Below are 18,627 nucleotides of genomic sequence, written 5' to 3'. Positions count from 1 at the left end.
TCCTCTTCCATTTCCATAATATTGTGCTCAAGTACATCGCCCTTGTATAGACCTTCTATATACTCCTTCCACCTTTCTGCTTTCCCCTCTTTGCTTTGAACTCGGTTTCCATCTGAACTCTTGATATTCACACAAGTGGCTCTTTTCTCCAAAGGTCTCTTTAATTTTCCTGTAGGCAGTATCTATCTTACCCCTAGTGAGAGAAGCCTCTACATCCTTACATTTGTCCTCTAGCCATGCCTGCTTAGCCATTTTGCACTTCCTGTCGATCTCATTTTTGAGACGTTTGTATTCCTTTTTGCCTGCTTCATTTACTGCATTTTTCTATTTTCTCCTTTCATCAATTAAATTCAATATTTCTTCTGTTACCCAAGGATTTCTACTAGCCCTCGTCTTTTTACCTACTTGATTGCTGCCTTCACTACTTCATCCCTCAGAGCTACCCATTCGTCTTCTACTGTATTTCTTTCCCCCATTCCTGTCAATTGTTCCCTTATGCTCTCCCTGAAACTCTGTACAACCTCTGGTTCTTTCAGTTTATCCAGGTCCCATCTCCTTAAATTCCCACCTTTTTGCAATTTCTTCAGTTTTAATCTACAGTTCATAACCAATAGATTGTGGTCAGAGTCCACATCTGCCCCTGGAAATGTCCTACAATTTAAAACCTGGTTCCTAAATCTCTGTCTTACCATTATATAATCTATCTGATACCTTTTAGTATCTCCAGGATTCTTCCATGTGTACAACCTTCTTTTACGATTCTTGAACCAAGTGTTATCTATGATTAAGTTGTGCTCTGTGCAAAATTCTACCAGGCGGCTTCCTCTTTCATTTCTTAGCCCCAATCCATATTCACCTATTATGTTTCCTTCTCTCCCTTTTCGTACTGTCGAATTCCAGTCACCCATGACTATTAAATTTTCGTCTCCCTTCACTACCTGAATAATTTCTTTTATCTCATCATACATTTCTTCAATTTCTTCGTCATCTGCAGAGCTAGTTGGCATATAAACTTGTACTACTGTAGTAGGCATGGGCTTCGTGTCTATCTTGACCACTATAATACGTTCACTATGCTGTTTGTAGTAGCTTACCCGTACTCCTATTTTTTTTTTATTCATTATTAAACCTACTCCTGCATTACCCCTATTTGATTTTGTATTTATAATCCTGTATTCACCTGACCAGAATTCTTGTTCCTCCTGCCACCGAACACTAATTCCCACTATATCTAACTTTAACCTAGCCATTTCCCTTTTTAAATTTTCTAACCTACCTGCCCGATTAAGGGATCTGACATTCCACGCTCCGATCCGCAGAACGCCAGTTTTGTTTCTCCTGATAACGTCGTCCTCCTGAGTAGTCCCCGCCCGGAGATCCGAATGGGGGACTATTTTACCTCCGGAATATTTTACCCAAGAGGACGCCATCATCATTTAACCATACAGTAAAGCTGCATGCCCTCGGGAAAAATTACGGCTGTAGTTTCCCATTGCTTTCAGCCGTTCGCAGTACCACAACAGCAAGGCCGTTTTGGTTAGTGTTACAAGGCGAGATGAGTCAATCATCGAGACTGTTGCCCCTGCAACTACTGGAAAGGCTGCTGCCCCTCTTCAGGAACCACACGGTTATCGTGCGTCTCAACAGATACCCCTCCGTTGTGGTTGCTCCTACGGTACGGCCATCTGTATCGTTGAGGCACGCAATCCTACCCACCAACGGCAAGGTCCATGGTTCATGGATTGCACAAAAAACTAAACCGACTGCGAGAAAGTTCTTAGCTGTTCTATGAAAACGTGCGATTTTGTTTTCCTTTCCGCAGTCATTTTTAACAGAAAACAAGAATGTTGCGTTTATAGATAATTTGATAACCCTACCTGTTCGTAGATTAAAACCATGCGAAATGCTTTCATTAGAGCTCTTATACTCACAGATCCACCAACTGGTAAGGTCTCTCTCATACCCCGTGTAGTAATGATTCCAATCTACGTAGCCATTCATTTTGAATTCTGTTCCAAGTCAAGATTCCGTTTTCAATAAGAATGAATAAGGTCTGACAGATGGGGGGGGGGGGGGGAGGTGATGAACAGAGGAAGGGGGAGGAAACTGACATAAAGAATGATAAGGTGGGCTGTGGACAGAGAGATGACGGAGGAGGAGATATGTGGGATAAGAGATGTACAAAGAGCAGGGGGAGGATGACGGACAGAGATAGGGGGAAGAGGAGTAGGAGGAGGAGGAGGTGGATGAAAGGAGGGAAAGGAAAAGAGGGATAGAGAGTGGGGGTACAAGGATCTTAGAGCGTATACCCATATTTAGCAATTGCGATGCATTGCCGTGTTCGCTAGTAACAAACACACTACACGGGGGCTCGTCGCAGTTGCATACAAAATGCAGAGGCCCCAGCAAAACCAATCACAACAAAGGCACTTGATGTGCCGGCCCTGAATCACTCACGAAATGCAAGCGATCACAAACCTACCTCTCAGGTAGACATGTGGCCACGAAGGAACATCGAAACGTGCTTTACAGAGTTTCGTAGATGTGGATAGAAAGCTGAAACGTCGTGGCTCAGATAGGAAAGCTCACTGAGTTAAAGCGAGACAATGCCGTGTCGCCAGTGGGCCGCTGGCGCCAGCTGAGGTTGCCTTTCAAACGGCTTTCATTTGCGAGCCATATACATGTGGGTGGCCTCGCGCCCGTGTTGTTGCTCCTGCACTGGCTTCACAGTGCTGACTCCGGAGGTCTGCGCGACGGTGACGTACGCTACCTCAACTGAATAATAAACGCAAGGCTATTCTGACCTGATCAAATATTGACGTACCAACAAAATTTCGAATTTCCTTAGCCGCTCTGTTTATTGATTAAAGCTGCCTTAAGCGTTTCCATTATACGAGGGTCATTCAATAATACTGAACAACAAAAAAATGGCTCTGAGCACTATAGTACTTAACATTTGAGGTCATCAGTCCCCTAGAACGTAGAACTACTTGAACCTAACTAACCTAAGGACATCACAAGCCATGCCCGAGGCAGGATTCGAACCTGCGACCGTAGCGGTCGCGCGGTTCCAAACTGAAGCGCCTAGAACCACTCGGTCACACTGGCCGGCACACTGAACAACAAATTTGAAGTGAAAGTGTGTAAATTGCATGATTTTGAGTTAGTTATGTTTACTTCTGCATAAAATGATACAAAATCATCATTTTCATAAATATTTAGCTCTAGTTTTTTTTAAGTAACTTACATGTTTGCGTAAATAACTTACTAACTACACTCCTGGAAATTGAAATAAGAGCACCGTGAATTCATTGTCCCAGGAAGGGGAAACTTTATTGACACATTCCTGGGGTCAGATACATCACATGATCACACTGACAGAACCACAGGCACATAGACACAGGCAACAGAGCATGCACAATGTCGGCACTAGTACAGTGTATATCCACCTTTCGCAGCAATGCAGGCTGCTATTCTCCCATGGAGACGATCGTAGAGATGCTGGATGTAGTCCTGTGGAACGGCTTGCCATGCCATTTCCACCTGGCGCCTCAGCTGGACCAGCGTTCGTGCTGGACGTGCAGACCGCGTGAGACGACGCTTCATCCAGTCCCAAACATGCTCAATGGGGGACAGATCCGGAGATCTTGCTGGCCAGGGTAGTTGACTTACACCTTCTAGAGCACGTTGGGTGGCACGGGATACATGCGGACGTGCATTGTCCTGTTGGAACAGCACTTTCCCTTGCCGGTCTAGGAATGGTAGAACGATGGGTTCGATGACGGTTTGGATGTACCGTGCACTATTCAGTGTCCCCTCGACGATCACCAGTGGTGTACGGCCAGTGTAGGAGATCGCTCCCCACACCATGATGCCGGGTGTTGGCCCTGTGTGCCTCGGTCGTATGCAGTCCTGATTGTGGCGCTCACCTGCACGGCGCCAAACACGCATACGACCATCATTGGCACCAAGGCAGAAGCGACTCTCATCGCTGAAGACGACACGTCTCCATTCGTCCCTCCATTCACGCCTGTCGCGACACCACTGGAGGCGGGCTGCACGATGTTGGGGCGTGAGCGGAAGACGGCCTAACGGTGTGCGGGACCGTAGCCCAGCTTCATGGAGACGGTTGCGAATGGTCCTCGCCGATACCCCAGGAGCAACAGTGTCCCTAATTTGCTGGGAAGTGGCGGTGCGGTCCCCTACGGCACTGCGTAGGATCCTACGGTCTTGGCGTGCATCCGTGCGTCGCTGCGGTCCGGTCCCAGGTCGACGGGCACGTGCACCTTCCGCCGACCACTGGCGACAACATCGATGTACTGTGGAGACCTCACGCCCCACGAGTTGAGCAATTCGGCGGTACGTCCACCCGGCCTCCCGCATGCCCACTATACGCCCTCGCTCAAAGTCCGTCAACTGCACATACGGTTCACGTCCACGCTGTCGCGGCATGCTACCAGTGTTAAAGACTGCGATGGAGCTCCGTATGCCACGGCAAACTGGCTGACACTGACGGCGGCGGTGCACAAATGCTGCGCAGCTAGCGCCATTCGACGGCCAACACCGCGGTTCCTGGTGTGTCCGCTGTGCCGTGCGTGTGATCATTGCTTGTACAGCCCTCTCGCAGTGTCCGGAGCAAGTATGGTGGGTCTGACACACCGGTGTCAATGTGTTCTTTTTTCCATTTCCAGGAGTGTATATATGCATTCATGTTTCAGGATTCAGCGTAACAAATTTTAAGGAAATAATTACTAGAAATATGTTATGTGTTATGCATTGATAAATTTCAGTACCATTCTGGAAGTACAAAAGTAAAATATTAAGAAAAAATGAAAATAATATTACATGAATAAAAATACTTCGTAAGTCTACTTCGTACCAGAACTATGTGAAGCACAAAAGAAAATATATAATTTATCTGGTCGCAAATGTATATAAAGGGTTACAAATGTTAAATGTCCATATGTACAGTACATACAATTACATATTTTGTTCAGAGATAAATTCAAAAGATTACCGTTTTCGCTTGCTTTGACGTTTATACACATACCCGGGAACATCCTTTATGCGAGTCCAGCAGTAATCTGCTAAAATACTAGGGCTACACTTTCCGGCATACTTCTTCTCAAATGAGGCAATATCTTGATGAAATCGCTCCCCATGTTCATCATTTACTGCACCACAAAGTTTGGGGATGAAGTCAAGATGAGTATGTAAGAAATGCATTTTCAATGACATGTTGCAACCAAGTATTTCATAAGATCACAGCATGTTATCTACCATGTCCTTGTAATTTATTGCTCGTTTGTTCCCTAAGAACTGTAAACAGACTGTCTTAAAACATTCCCAGAAATGCGTCTCATCACCTTGTATGATTCCATCAAAAGTAGGGTCTTGAAAAAGCTCTCGAATCTGTGGGCCTACAAAGATGCCCTCCTTTACTTTGGCATGACTTAAGTAAGGAAATTTTTGCCTTAAGTTCTTAAACGCGTCACCATCTTTGTTCATTCCCTTAACAAAGTTTTTCATGAGACCTAGCTTGATATGCAAGGGCGGGAGCAGAATCTTTTTAGGGTCTACTAGAGGTTCACTCTTAATGTTTTTTATATCTGGTTGAACAGATTATCTGGTGGGCCATTCATGTTTACTGTAGTGAGATGCACGAGGTCGGCTATCTCATTCACAGGGAAAGCAGCAATATTTACTATACCCTAACTGCATACGTAATAGCAGTGCAGCCAGTTTCAAGTCACGACGAATCTGCCATTGAGAGTCATTATATTTGATGGCTTCTGGTTCAAATGGTTCAAATGGCTCTGAGCACTATGGGACTCAACTGCTGTGGTCATAAGTCCCCTAGAACTTAGAACTACTTAAACCTAACTAACCTAAAGACAGCACACAACACCCAGCCATCACGAGGCAGAGAAAATCCCTGACCCCGCCGGGAATCGAACCCGGGAACCCGGGCGTGGGAAGCGAGAACGCTACCGCACGACCACGAGATGCGGGCGATGGCTTCTGGTAAAATTTTCATGTTTAGGTATGACTCTTTCATATGCACACTATGCCCAACTCGAATAGAAGGAAGCTCATTACCAATATGTAAAAGCACTGATTTGATTTTAAACTTAACATAAAAATCCATATATAATTATCTCACTGCAATAAAACAGTGTAAAATGAAAACCAAAACTAATTTTGAATTGTTTTTGTGATATTAGAACTGATAGGAACTGGCTTTTTTCATTCGATTTACATTTTCATTGCTGCGCAGTGTAATTCAAGAGACAAATTGGTCTGGAAAAAAGCGTTTGTTTTTACGAAACAATACTTCTTCTACTTTTCAGCATAATCTTCTTGAACATTAATGCACTTGTTCCAGCGGGCTACGAGCTTTTTATTCCGGCTGCAAAGAACTATTTATCTTAATGTTTGAACCAATTTCCTACAAACTTTTTCACGTCCTCGTTCTCCTGGAACCTCTTCCCACGTAATTCCTCCTTTAGTGCACGAAACAAATGCTAATAACTTGGTGCTAAATGAGGACTGCAAGGGGGATGAGGCAGTACTTCCCAGCCAGCCCACTTTCTCGAAGGTTTCACGGGTTAGTTGAGCAATATGAGGACGTGCGTTGTCTTGCTGGAAAAGGAGAACTGTCCTCTGAGATCCACGACGTCTCTCTCTCATGGCTGACTTCACCTTGCTTAAAAGCAAATCCGAATAGTATTGGCTGTTCATTGTACGCTGCTCCTCGAGATAATCACTTAAAACTTGACCTTCAGCATCCCAAGACACCGTCAACATGACTTTTCCTGCTGATGCTTTGGTTTTGAATTTTTTCTTGACGTGTGAGTTGGTGTGCTTCCGCTCCATGCTTTGTCTTTTTGGTTTTGGCTCATAATAGTGAACGCAAGTTTCATCGCAAGTTAAAATTTTGTTGAAGAAGTGCTCACCTTCTCTTTCATAACGTTCCTTTAGCTCTGTGTACACTCTCAACCTTGTTTCCATGTGTATCCGCGTCAACTCCTTTGGGACCCATCTTGCACATGTTTTGCGGTACTTCAGCTTGTTACAGATAATGTTACGAACTGTACCAGTACTAAGCTGAACCTTATCAACTATCATTCCCACAGTCACATGGCGGTAGGTACGCATAATGTCATCAATTGGACTTTCAAGTGAGGGAGTTGAAACTGCAATTGGTCGGCCAGAGCGGTGTTTGTCACTGAGTCGCGACCATTTTTATACTGCTCTATTCACTTGTAAAAATTTGCACGATTCACACAACCTTCGCCATAAACTGTAGAAATTCTACAGTATGTAGTCACTGGTGTCTCGCTTTCAGCAAATAAAAAACGAATAACATAACGTTGTTCAACTAATGTGGACGTTTCAAACGGACTCGCCATTTTGAAATGTATTTTTGAGGTTATAAAGAAAACAATGTTGTTACATCTGCTGATCAGGACTAATCCCAGTGATGCCAACTTAGCCATAAAAGTACCAAATTTGCTACTCTAGCAGCTTTTTTCCCAGACCAATTTGTGTCTGTTATTATTGAATGTCCCTCGTACATAATATTCGGTGACTAATTGAAGAATATTATACATAGTATCATTAGTAAAACAAATGGTTGGACTGAACCTACGCTAATACTGAAAAAGAAAAAGCACTCCGTCGTCAGGCCACCAGTGGCCCATCGGGACCATCCGACCGCCGTGTCATCCTCAGATGAGGATGCGGATAGGATGGGCATGTGGTCAGCACACTGCTCTCCCGGTTGTTACGATGGTTTTCACCGGAGCCGCCTCTGTTCGGTCGAGTAGCTCCTCAGTTTGCACCACGAGGCTGAGTGCACCCCGAAAAATGGCAATAGCGCATGGTGGCCTGGATGGTCACCCATCCAAGTGCCGGCCATGCCCGACAGCCCTTAACTTCGGTGATCTGACGGGAACCGGTGTATCCACAGACATATTTAATGTATTACATGAAGATTAAGATTGAACTAATATGGCAATTTATTAGTTTTGCTCTCAGTTTATTCTTAATCTTCATGTAATTCGTTATAAGGGTGTGTACGTATCCATGTGTCTAGGAAATGCAGAGTCTTTAATTATGAAGGTTTTTTTTTCCTCCATGGATGTTCCAGTGCTAGTGTATGCTGAATGCAACCATTTATTTTACTAATGATACGATGTATGTATTTTCCAATCAGCTTTTGAAATTGACACGTAAGTGAGGTCTAATCAACTCCGTTTTAAAATTTCGCCTTGGTTTTCTGTAATGCTTGCTCGTTGTTCAGACTGATTAACGTTGGGAAGAAGCTACAGCCGTGCCTCACTCCCTTCTCGACCTCTGCGTCCCTTTCACGTCCTTCGACTCTTAGAATTACAGCCCGGTTTCTAAACGAGTTGTAAATAACCTTTCACTCCAAGTATTTCGTCTCTGCTATCTTGTGTGTTCCAATTAGAGCACACGTATTAAATTTTATTTTAATAGTCGAACTGTTTGGTCTTGAAAGAGATCCCGCGTTAATTCATAGGCGCACAGTAGTTTGCTGTGCCAATTAGGCGAGATTTACCATTCTTAACACTCTTCTGTATTAAAATCCGATAGCAAAACTAGAACTTAAACTAAAAGGTATAAAAGAGGGACCTACAATTTTACTTGAACATCGGAACGACTCGCAGATTCTTTGTCTGGCAGACGGTTCACGTATTACCCTCACCTACTCTTTCCTCCCACTCTCGAAAAGCGCGTGAGTAAAATGTGCTCTTTAATCTTTGCGTACGAGCTCTGATTTATTTTGCTAACATGATCGTTCCTTTTTTATGTAGGTTCGCGTTAGTAACGTATTTTTTCATTTGGAGAAGAATGTTGTTGTTTCAAATTTTGTGAAAAACTCTCACCACGAAACAAGCTTTGTTTTAATAACTGCCACTCAAACTCGCTTTTGCATGTGCATCTACATCTACATACCGGGTGATCAAAAAGTCAGTATAAATTGAAAACTGAATAAATAAAGGAATAATGTAAATAGAGAGGTACAAATTGACATACAAGCTTGGAATGATATGGGGTTTTATTAGAGCCAAAAAAATACAAAAGTTCGAAAAATGTCCGACAGATGGCGCTTCATCTGATCAGAATAGAAATAATTAGCATAACAAAGTAAGACAAAGCAAAGATGATGTTCTCTACAGGAAATGCTCAATATGTCCACCATGATTCCTCAACAATAGCTGTAGTCGAGGAATAATGTTGTTAACAGCACTGTAAAGCACGTCCGGAGTTTTGTTGAGGCATTGGCGTCGGATGTTGTCTTTCAGCGTCCCTAGTGATGTCGGTCGATCACGATACACTTGCGACTTCAGGTAACCCCAAAGCCAATAATCGCACGGACTGAGGTCTGGGGACGTGGGAGGCCAAGCATGACGAAAGTGGCGGCTGAGCACACGATCATCACCAAACGACGCGCGCAAGAGATCTTTCGCGCGTCTAGCAAAATGGGGTGGAGAGCGATCCTGCATAAACATCGTACGTTCCAGCAGGTGTTTATCAGCCAGGCTGGGGGTGATGCGATTCTGTAACATATCGGCGTACCTCTCACCCGTCACGGTAGTAGTTACAAAACCAGAATCACACATTTCCTCGAAGAAAAAAGGCCCGATAACGGTAGATGTGGTAAATCCAACCCATACCGTGACTTTCTCGTCGTGCAATGGAGTTTCCACGACAGTTCTAGGATCTTCGGTAGCACAAATTCTGCAGTTGTGGGCGTTGACAGACCCTCGGAGCGTGAAATGAGCTTCGTCGGTCCACAACACGTTACTCAACCATCGTCATCTTCCGCCATCTTTTGAAACACCCACACCGCAGATGCCCTCCGCTTCACTAAATCGCCAGGTAACAGTTCATGATGCCGATCGATTTTGTACAAATAGCATTGGAGGGTACGTCTCAGTGCCAACGAAACGGTAGAATGCCGGTGCGACGTGCGACTGCACGAGCGCTGACTTCCCCGCGCATAGACGAACCCGCTACAGTCTGCATTTCTTCCTGAACTGTCTCAGCAGCATTAGGCCTTGTGCTCGGTCGGCCACTGCGGGGTCTATCGTCTAAACAACCCGTGGCTTCGAACTTCGAAATCATTCTCGCCACAGCTGCATTTGTCAGCGGACCTTTACCCGTTCGAATCCCCTTCCTATGGCGATGGGATCGTAACGCTGAACTAGCACATTCCCCATTCTGATAATACAGCTTCACTAAAAGCGCCTTTTCAGGTAACGTCAACATTGTGCGGCTGCTGGCGCATCTGATTCTCTCCCTCATTACAACTCCTTTTATACACGATTGGCATGCGCAGTCACTGACGTTTTGCTTTCCAGCGCCATCTGTCGAACATTTTGTGACCTTTTTTTTTGTTCTAATAAAACCTGGGGCAGATGTGGATTCTGACCACAATCTATTGGTTATGAACTGCAGATTGAAACTGAAGAAACTGCAAAAAGGTGGGAATTTAAGGAGATGGGACCTGGATAAACTGAAAGAACCAGAGGTTGTAGAGAGTTTCAGGGAGAGCATAAGGGAACAATTGACAGGAATGGGGGAAAGAAATACAGTAGAAGAAGAATGGGTAGCTCTGAGAGATGAAGTAGTGAAGGCAGCAGACGATCAAGTAGGTAAAAAGACGAGGGCTAATAGAAATCCTTGGGTAACAGAAGAAATATTGAATTTAATTGATGAAAGGAGAAAATATAAAAATGCAGTAAATGAAGCAGGCAAAAGGGAATACAAACGTCTCAAAAATGAGATCGACAGAAAGTGCAAAATGGCTAAGCAGGGATGGCTAGAGGACAAATGTAAGGATGTAGAGGCTTATCTCACTAGGGGTAAGATAGATACTGCCTACAGGAAAATTAAAGAGACCTTTGGAGAGAAGAGAACCACTTGTATGAATATCAAGAGCTCAGATGGCAACCCAGTTCTAAGCAAAGAAGGGAAGGCAGAAAGGTGGAAGGAGTATATAGAGGGTTTATACAAGGGCGATGTACTTGAGGACAGTATTATGGAAATGGAAGAGGATGTAGAGGAAGATGAAATGGGAGATAAGATACTGCGTGAAGAGTTTGACAGAGCACTGAAAGACCTGAGTCGAAACAAGGCCCCGGGAGTAGACAACATTCCATTAGAACTACTGATGGCCTTGGGAGAGCCAGTCATGACAAAACTCTACCATCTGGTGGGCAAGATGTATGAGACAGGCGAAATACCCACAGACTTCAAGAAGAATATAATAATTCCAATACCAAAGAAAGCAGGTGTTGACAGATGTGAAAATTACCGAACTATCAGTTTAATAAGTCACAGCTGCAAAATACTAACGCGAATTCTTTACAGACGAATGGAAAAACTGGTAGAAGCGGACCTCGGGGAAGATCAGTTTGGATTCCGTAGAAATGTTGGAACACGTGAGGCAATACTAACCTTACGACTTATCTTAGAAGAAAGATTAAGAAAAGGCAAACGTACGTTTCTAGCATTTGTAGACTTAGAGAAAGCTTTTGACAACGTTAACTGGAATACTCTCTTTCAAATTCTGAAGGTGGCAGGGGTAAAATACAGGGAGCGAAAGGCTATTTACAATTTGTACAGAAACCAGATGGCAGTTATAAGAGTTGAGGGGCATGAAAGGGAAGCAGTGGTTGGGAAAGGAGTGAGACAGGGTTGTAGCCTCTCCCCGATGTTATTCAATCTGTATATTGAGCAAGCAGTAAAGGAAACAAAAGAAAAATTCGGAGTAGGTATTAAAATTCATGGAGAAGAAGTAAAAACTTTGAGGTTCGCCGATGACATTGTAATTCTGTCAGAGACAGCAAAGGACTTGGAAGAGCAGTTGAACGGAATGGACAGTGTCTTGAAAGGAGGATATAAGATGAACATCAACAAAAGCAAAACAAGGATAATGGAATGTAGTCAAATTAAATCGGGTGATGCTGAGGGGATTAGATTAGGAAATGAGACACTTAAAGTAGTAAAGGAGTTTTGCTATTTAGGGAGTAAAATAACTGATGATGGTCGAAGTAGAGAGGATATAAAATGTAGACTGGCAATGGCAAGAAAGGCGTTTCTGAAGAAGAGAAATTTGTTAACATCGAGTATAGATTTAGGTGTCAGGAAGTCGTTTCTGAAAGTATTTGTATGGAGTGTAGCCATGTATGGAAGTGAGACATGGACGATAACTAGTTTGGACAAGAAGAGAATAGAAGCTTTCGAAATGTGGTGCTACAGAAGAATGCTGAAGATAAGGTGGGTAGATCACGTAACTAATGAGGAGGTATTGAATAGGATTGGAGAGAAGAGAAGTTTGTGGCACAACTTGACTAGAAGAAGGGATCGGTTGGTAGGACATGTTTTGAGGCATCAAGGGATCACAAATTTAGCATTGGAGGGCAGCGTGGAGGGTAAAAATCGTAGAGGGAGACCAAGAGATGAATACACTAAGCAGATTCAGAAGTATGTAGGTTGCAGTAGGTACTGGGAGATGAAGAAGCTTGCACAGGATAGAGTAGCATGGAGAGCTGCATCAAACCAGTCTCAGGACTGAAGACCACAACAACAACAACAATAAAACCCCATGTCATTCCAAGCATGTGTTTCAATTTTTACCTCCCTATCTACATTATTCCGTGGTTTATTAAGCCATCGTACGGTGCGTGATGGAGGGTACCCTTTACAAAACTAGCCGTTTCCTGTTCCACTAGCAGATAGAGCGAGGGAATAACGACTATCTATATGCCTCCGTAAGAGCACTAATTTCTCGTATCTTATCTTCATGATCCCTATGCGAAATGTATGTTGGCGGCAGTAGGATTGTTCTGTAGTGAGCTTCGAGCGCCGGTACTCCAAACTCTCTCCGCAGTGTTCTTTGAAATGAATGTCTTATTTCCTCCAGGAATTTCCATTTGAGCTCCCGAGGCATCTCCGTAACACTTGCATGCCGATCAAACCTACAGGTAATAAATCAACCAGCTCGCCTCTGAACTACTGTGATGTTTTCTATTCATCCGACCAGGTGCGGATCCCAAACACTCCAACAGCACTCAAGAAGAGGTCACACTAGCTTCCTATATGCGGTCTTCTTCCACACTTTCCTAAATTTCTCCCAATAAACCGAAGTCGACCATTAGACTTCCACAATCCTCACATGCTCGTTCCATTCGCTTCACAACGTTACGCTCCGATATGTCAAGGAGGACACTAAAAATGCTGTATCCGAACATTACAGATTTGTTTTTTCTACTTACATTTTTCTACACAGGAGCCAACTATACAGTTTGTCTTGTATCTGCCTACAATCACTTATCATATACAACTTCCCATGCATCACAGCATCATCAGCGAACAACCATAGATGACTACCTACACTGTGTGCCATATCATTTATGAACTGTATATAGAAAACAGTCCTACCACACCCCTCTCTGATGAACACTCGCCATCGAGGACAACATACTGGGTTCTATTATGTAAGAAGTCTTAGAGACAGTCACATATCTGGGAGCCTTTCCGTATGCTCGAATCTTCGTTAGAACTCAGCAATGGTGCACGTCCGTGGCACTCTCTCCCATATTTCGCGACAGTAAAAAACGAGCTGCCCTTCTTTGGAATTTTTCGATGTCCTCCGTTAATCCTATTTGGTAAGAATCCAACACGGCAGAGCAATATCCTGGCAGAGGACGGGCAAGTGTAGTGTAGGCAGTCTCTTTCGTAGACCTGTAGCATCGTTGAAGAGTTCTCCCAATATAACGCAGTCTTGGGGTCGCCTTGCTCACAACATTATCTATGCACTCGTTCCACTTCAGGTTGTTCGTAATTGTAATCGCCAAGTAGTTAGTTGAATTCACACTCTTTATATTTCTGTAATTTATCTTGTAACTGAAAGGAATTTTTTTGCTACTCATGCGCATGATGCTACACTTCCCCGTATTTGGAGTCAGTTATCACTTTTCGCGCCATACAGATATTGTGCGTCGACCATTTTGCAATTGCTTTTTATATTCTGATGACTTCATTAGACGGTAAATGAAAGCATCGTGTAGAAACAAGCTAGGAACAGCACATGCAATATCCTGTAACACTTCCGTGGGGAACGCCACTTTTGTTTTACTCGATTTCTACGGACTGTGACCTTTCTGAGAGGAAACCACGTGTACATAACACTCGCAAAGAGTGTAGCAAGCCTCTGTATTAGCTCTAATTTCGCGGATTTTCACGTCGCGGTCATTATATTGTCAGACACTCCCCGGAAAGTACTCCCTCGAAATGTGAAAATTAAACCTCTCAGTGATGCACAACGCCTCTCTTGTAACGTCTGCCAATAGAGTGTGTTGAGCTTCTCTAATGTACTCGCTCCGTCTAAACGATCCCGTGGAGAAACGCGCCGCTCTTCTTTGGATCTACTCTTTCATCATTCCTCCGCAAGTCACGAACCTAGTCACACAGCTTATACGATAGTCCAGGCATACAATTTTATTAGAAATGTGAGGAAGAAAACGGCAGAAAGTAAAAAACAAACCAAACTCCGTCCGAACAGTCCTTGAAGGCCCAACAGCACCTACCGACAGCTGTGTAATAAAAGCCCACAGGTATCACTGAATGCGGATACGCTACTGGCCATTAAAATTGCTACACCAAGAAGAAATGCAGATGATAAACGGGTATTCGTTGGACTATATATTAAACTAGAAGTGACATGTGATTACATTTTCACGCAATTTGGGTGCATAGACCCTGAGAAATCAGTACCCAGAACAACCACCTCTGGCCGTAATAACGGCCTTGATACGCCTGGGCATTGAGTCAGACAGAGCTTGGATGGCGTGTACAGGTACAGCTGCCCATGCAGCTTCAACACGATACCACAGTTCATCAAGAGTAGTTACTGGCGTATTGTGACGAGCCAGTTGCTCGGCCACCATTGACCAGACGTTTTCAATTGGTGAGAGATCTGGAGAATGTGTTGGCCAGGGCAGCAGTCGAACATTTTCTGTATCCAGAAAGGCCCTTACAGGACCTGCAACATACGGTCGTGCATTATCCTGCTGAAATGTAAGGTTTCGCTGGGATCGAATGAAGTGTAGAGACACGGGTCGTAACACATCTGAAATGTAACGTCCACTGTTCAAAGTGTCATCAATGCGAACAAGAGGTGACCGAGACGTGTAACCAATGGCACCCCATACCATAACGCACGTGATACGGCAGTATGGCGATGACGAATACACGCTTCCGATGTGCATTCACCGCGATGTCGCCAAACACGGATGCGACCATCGTGATGCTGAAAACAGAACCTGGATTCATCCGAAAAAATGACGTTTTGCTATTCGTGCACCCAGGTTCGTCGTCGAGTACACCATCGCAGGCGCTCCTGTCTGTGATGCAGCGTCAAGGGTAACTGCACCCATTGGCTCCGAGCTGATAGACCGTGTTGCTGGAAACGTCGTCGAACTGTTCGTGCAGATGGTTGTTGTCTTGCAAACATCCCCATCTGTTGACTCAGGGTTTATCGTATCGCGACATTGCTGCTCGCGTTGGTCGAGATCCAATGACTGTTAGCAGAATATGGAATCGGTGGGTTCAGGAAGGTAATACGGAACGCCGTGCTGGATCCCAACGGCCTCGTATCACTAGCAGTCGATATGACAGGCATCTCATCCGCATGGCTGTAACGGATCGTGCAGCCACGTCTGGATCCCCGAGTCAACAGATGGGGACGTTTGCAAGACAACAACCATCTGCACGAACAGTTCGACGACGTTTGCAGAAGCATGGACGACCAGCTCGGAGACCATGGCTAGGGTTACCCTTGATGCTGCATCACAGATAGGAGCGCCTGCGATGGTGTACTCAACGACGAATCTGGGTGCACGAATTGCAAAACGTCATTTTTTCGGTTGAATCCAGGTTCTGTTTACAGCATCACGATGGTCGCATCCGTTGTAACAACAACGACGCTGCACTATTGTACATGTAAATAATATTTTTTCTTCTGATTTTTCGATAAACTGGTGTAATTGATGTTCTGACTTCATTTCTTTTTTGTTTCATGCCATTGTGTTAAGAAAACTGTAAACGAATTTCAATGTGAAGATTAATGTTTATGTCAAATGTCAGTTAATATTGTGATAGAATTGAAATGTAACAAATTTTGGAACTGTTGTAAGATGTTTAAAATTGTAACTGTGCGTCTGTAGGCAATGTGTTAGGATATGTAGAATGCAAAACCTCGCGTGAATACCCGTCTGTCAGGGAGCGGTAAAAGGTGGATGGCAGGCGAGCGCGGGAAAAGGCGCGCGGGCACTGCACGGCACAACGGGCTCAGCAGTAGGAGTTGGAGTTTGGCACTGGTCTGAGCAACACCTTCTGGAGCGAGGAGGCTCTCCTGGAAGACGTAGCTTCACTGAGCCTCGGGTATGCCGTTCCAAATCCCACACAGCATGGCAAAATTCCATAGGCACTAAATGGAAAGGTATTGCGATGCTAAGAAGAATTAAAGTGCCGATACATCAAGGGCCATAGCTGTGGTTGTACGTGTGCTCTGTGCCTCGCCATCTTGCCGCCCGCCAACCGCCGCATCGATACAAGCAGGTTGAAACTTTTAGTACTGTATTCGTATGGATCAGAGAGTGAACTGTGCAATAATACCCTAAATTTTAGCAGAACTTTCCCATCATTTAATTATCCTCACAACTAACCTAGACAGGGTCCTTTCCAAATATTGTGCAATCCGAGTGTCCCGAAATGAAAAATTACATTTTGTGTTAATAATAATTATTTGCAGTCCTGGCTATGTTAGAATGGTGTTTAAAGAAGTGTTTTGTTAATGAACCAGTAAATGAATAACGAAGGTCTAACGAAGTTGAAAGATAACTTTAATATTGATATAGTAATGAACTTTAATTATTTCGAGACAGATATAAAGGTATTTAAATGAGCAGTAAATAAGATAAAAAGAGTAGCAACTTATATACTGGAAATCTTGAACGCATAATAATTTCAATAATCAATTTTTTTTATACAGTGATCATAACACTTTCAGGACCCCCCCCCCCCCCCTTTTTATTCATTTGAATTGTGAAGTGTTCTAAACTGGTTTGACCAGCAAAAAGTTAGTCAATATAAAAGTCAAAATTTACCAGTATTTTATCTTTATCAAAATTGACAGTTTGTGTGTGGCTCAAAAGTGCTACTTCTAGGGTAGCCTATGCCCGATTTTAATGGTGGTGGTGGTGGTTAGTGTTTAACGTCCCGTCTGCAACTAGGTCATTAGAGACGGAGCGCAAGCTCGGGCTAGGGAAGGATTGGGAAGGAAATCGGCCGTGCCCTTTCAAAGGAACCATCCCGGCATTTGCCTGAAACGATTTAGGGAAATCACGGAAAACCTAAATCAGGATGGCTGGAGACGGGATTGAACCGTCGTCCTCCCGAATGCGAGTCCAGTGTGCTAACCACTGCGCCACCTCGCTCGGTGGTGCCCGATTTTAATCAGATTAATAGACAGTATAAAGTTTTGTAGTATAAATTATAGTGTAGTGTTATGTACTCGTATTCATGGTTTTATCCATATCAGTACAGAACGTGAAACTATCAGTTCAATAGATTTTCTGTTTCTAAAATTCTACTATATTATGCAGTGTTACTACTTGTTGTTTTGCATGAATATATACCAACTTGTACAGGGAAGAAACTCGGTTAATGCCTAATTAGGCTGGCGACCGTATTATTATGAAATTGGTAGCATCTTCAGTGTTGCTTTTGGTCCATACGTGTAATTGCATTTCGAACTTGCTCGACGGATCATTGTTATTAAAGAGTGGGTATAAGTCTGATTTGCCACCATTCAGGTACACGCCGTCGATATCTGTACGAAAATCCTTTCTTATAAGGTGAACCCCGCTCACTTACCATAGCACAGGCTTTAACGAGTATTGTGTGCCCCACGCACACATTACACCGTGTTTGGCGACATCGCGGTGAGCGCACATTGGAAGCGTGTATTCATCGCCATACTGGCGTATCACCCGGCACGATGGTATGGGGTGCCATTGGTTACACGTCTCGGTCACCTCTTGTTCGCATTGACGGCACTTTGAACAGTGGACGTTACATTTCAGATGTGTTACGACCCGTGGCTCTACCCTTCAATCGATTCCTGCGAAACCCTACATTTCTGCAGGATAATGCACGACCGCATGTTGCAGGTCCTGTCCGACATCGCTTAACTTCGGTGATGTGACGAGAACCGATGTTAACACTGCGACAAGGCCGTTGGCGAAGAAAAAGGCAGCTATCCAAAAATTGACACCTGTAGCTCTGTCAGTCTCTTGAGTGGAAACACCGAACCATAAGGCGGTCTTCCAGTATTGGAGGTACCTAGATGCCCCGATCTAGTTCGGGAGGACGCAAACAACTTCGATAATGACCCGGCTTTTTGTGCTGGCTGTAGTTTGTGAGCGATAGATTAGTATCGGTTCTGAAACGGCTGAGTCAGGCGCAGCGGCATACCTCGCAACGTGTGGCGGAGCAAATAACCACACGAGCCGTTGTGGGTCCACACAA

General features: G+C 44.2%; 1 protein-coding gene across 1 annotated transcript in view; it reads right to left on the bottom strand.

Moving 5' to 3' along the window:
• LOC126215049 (peroxidase-like) overlaps positions 1-18,627 on the bottom strand; it is a 276,437-nt gene that overhangs the window by 184,312 nt on the left and 73,498 nt on the right. The gene's annotated exons all lie outside the window — the stretch shown is intronic.

The sequence above is a fragment of the Schistocerca nitens genome, chromosome 12 (genome assembly GCF_023898315.1).
Source record: "Schistocerca nitens isolate TAMUIC-IGC-003100 chromosome 12, iqSchNite1.1, whole genome shotgun sequence".
In the NCBI taxonomy this organism is placed as follows: domain Eukaryota; kingdom Metazoa; phylum Arthropoda; class Insecta; order Orthoptera; family Acrididae; genus Schistocerca; species Schistocerca nitens.
Note: the sequence above shows the minus strand (reverse complement) of the source record. Positions and strands in the feature narration are given on the sequence as shown.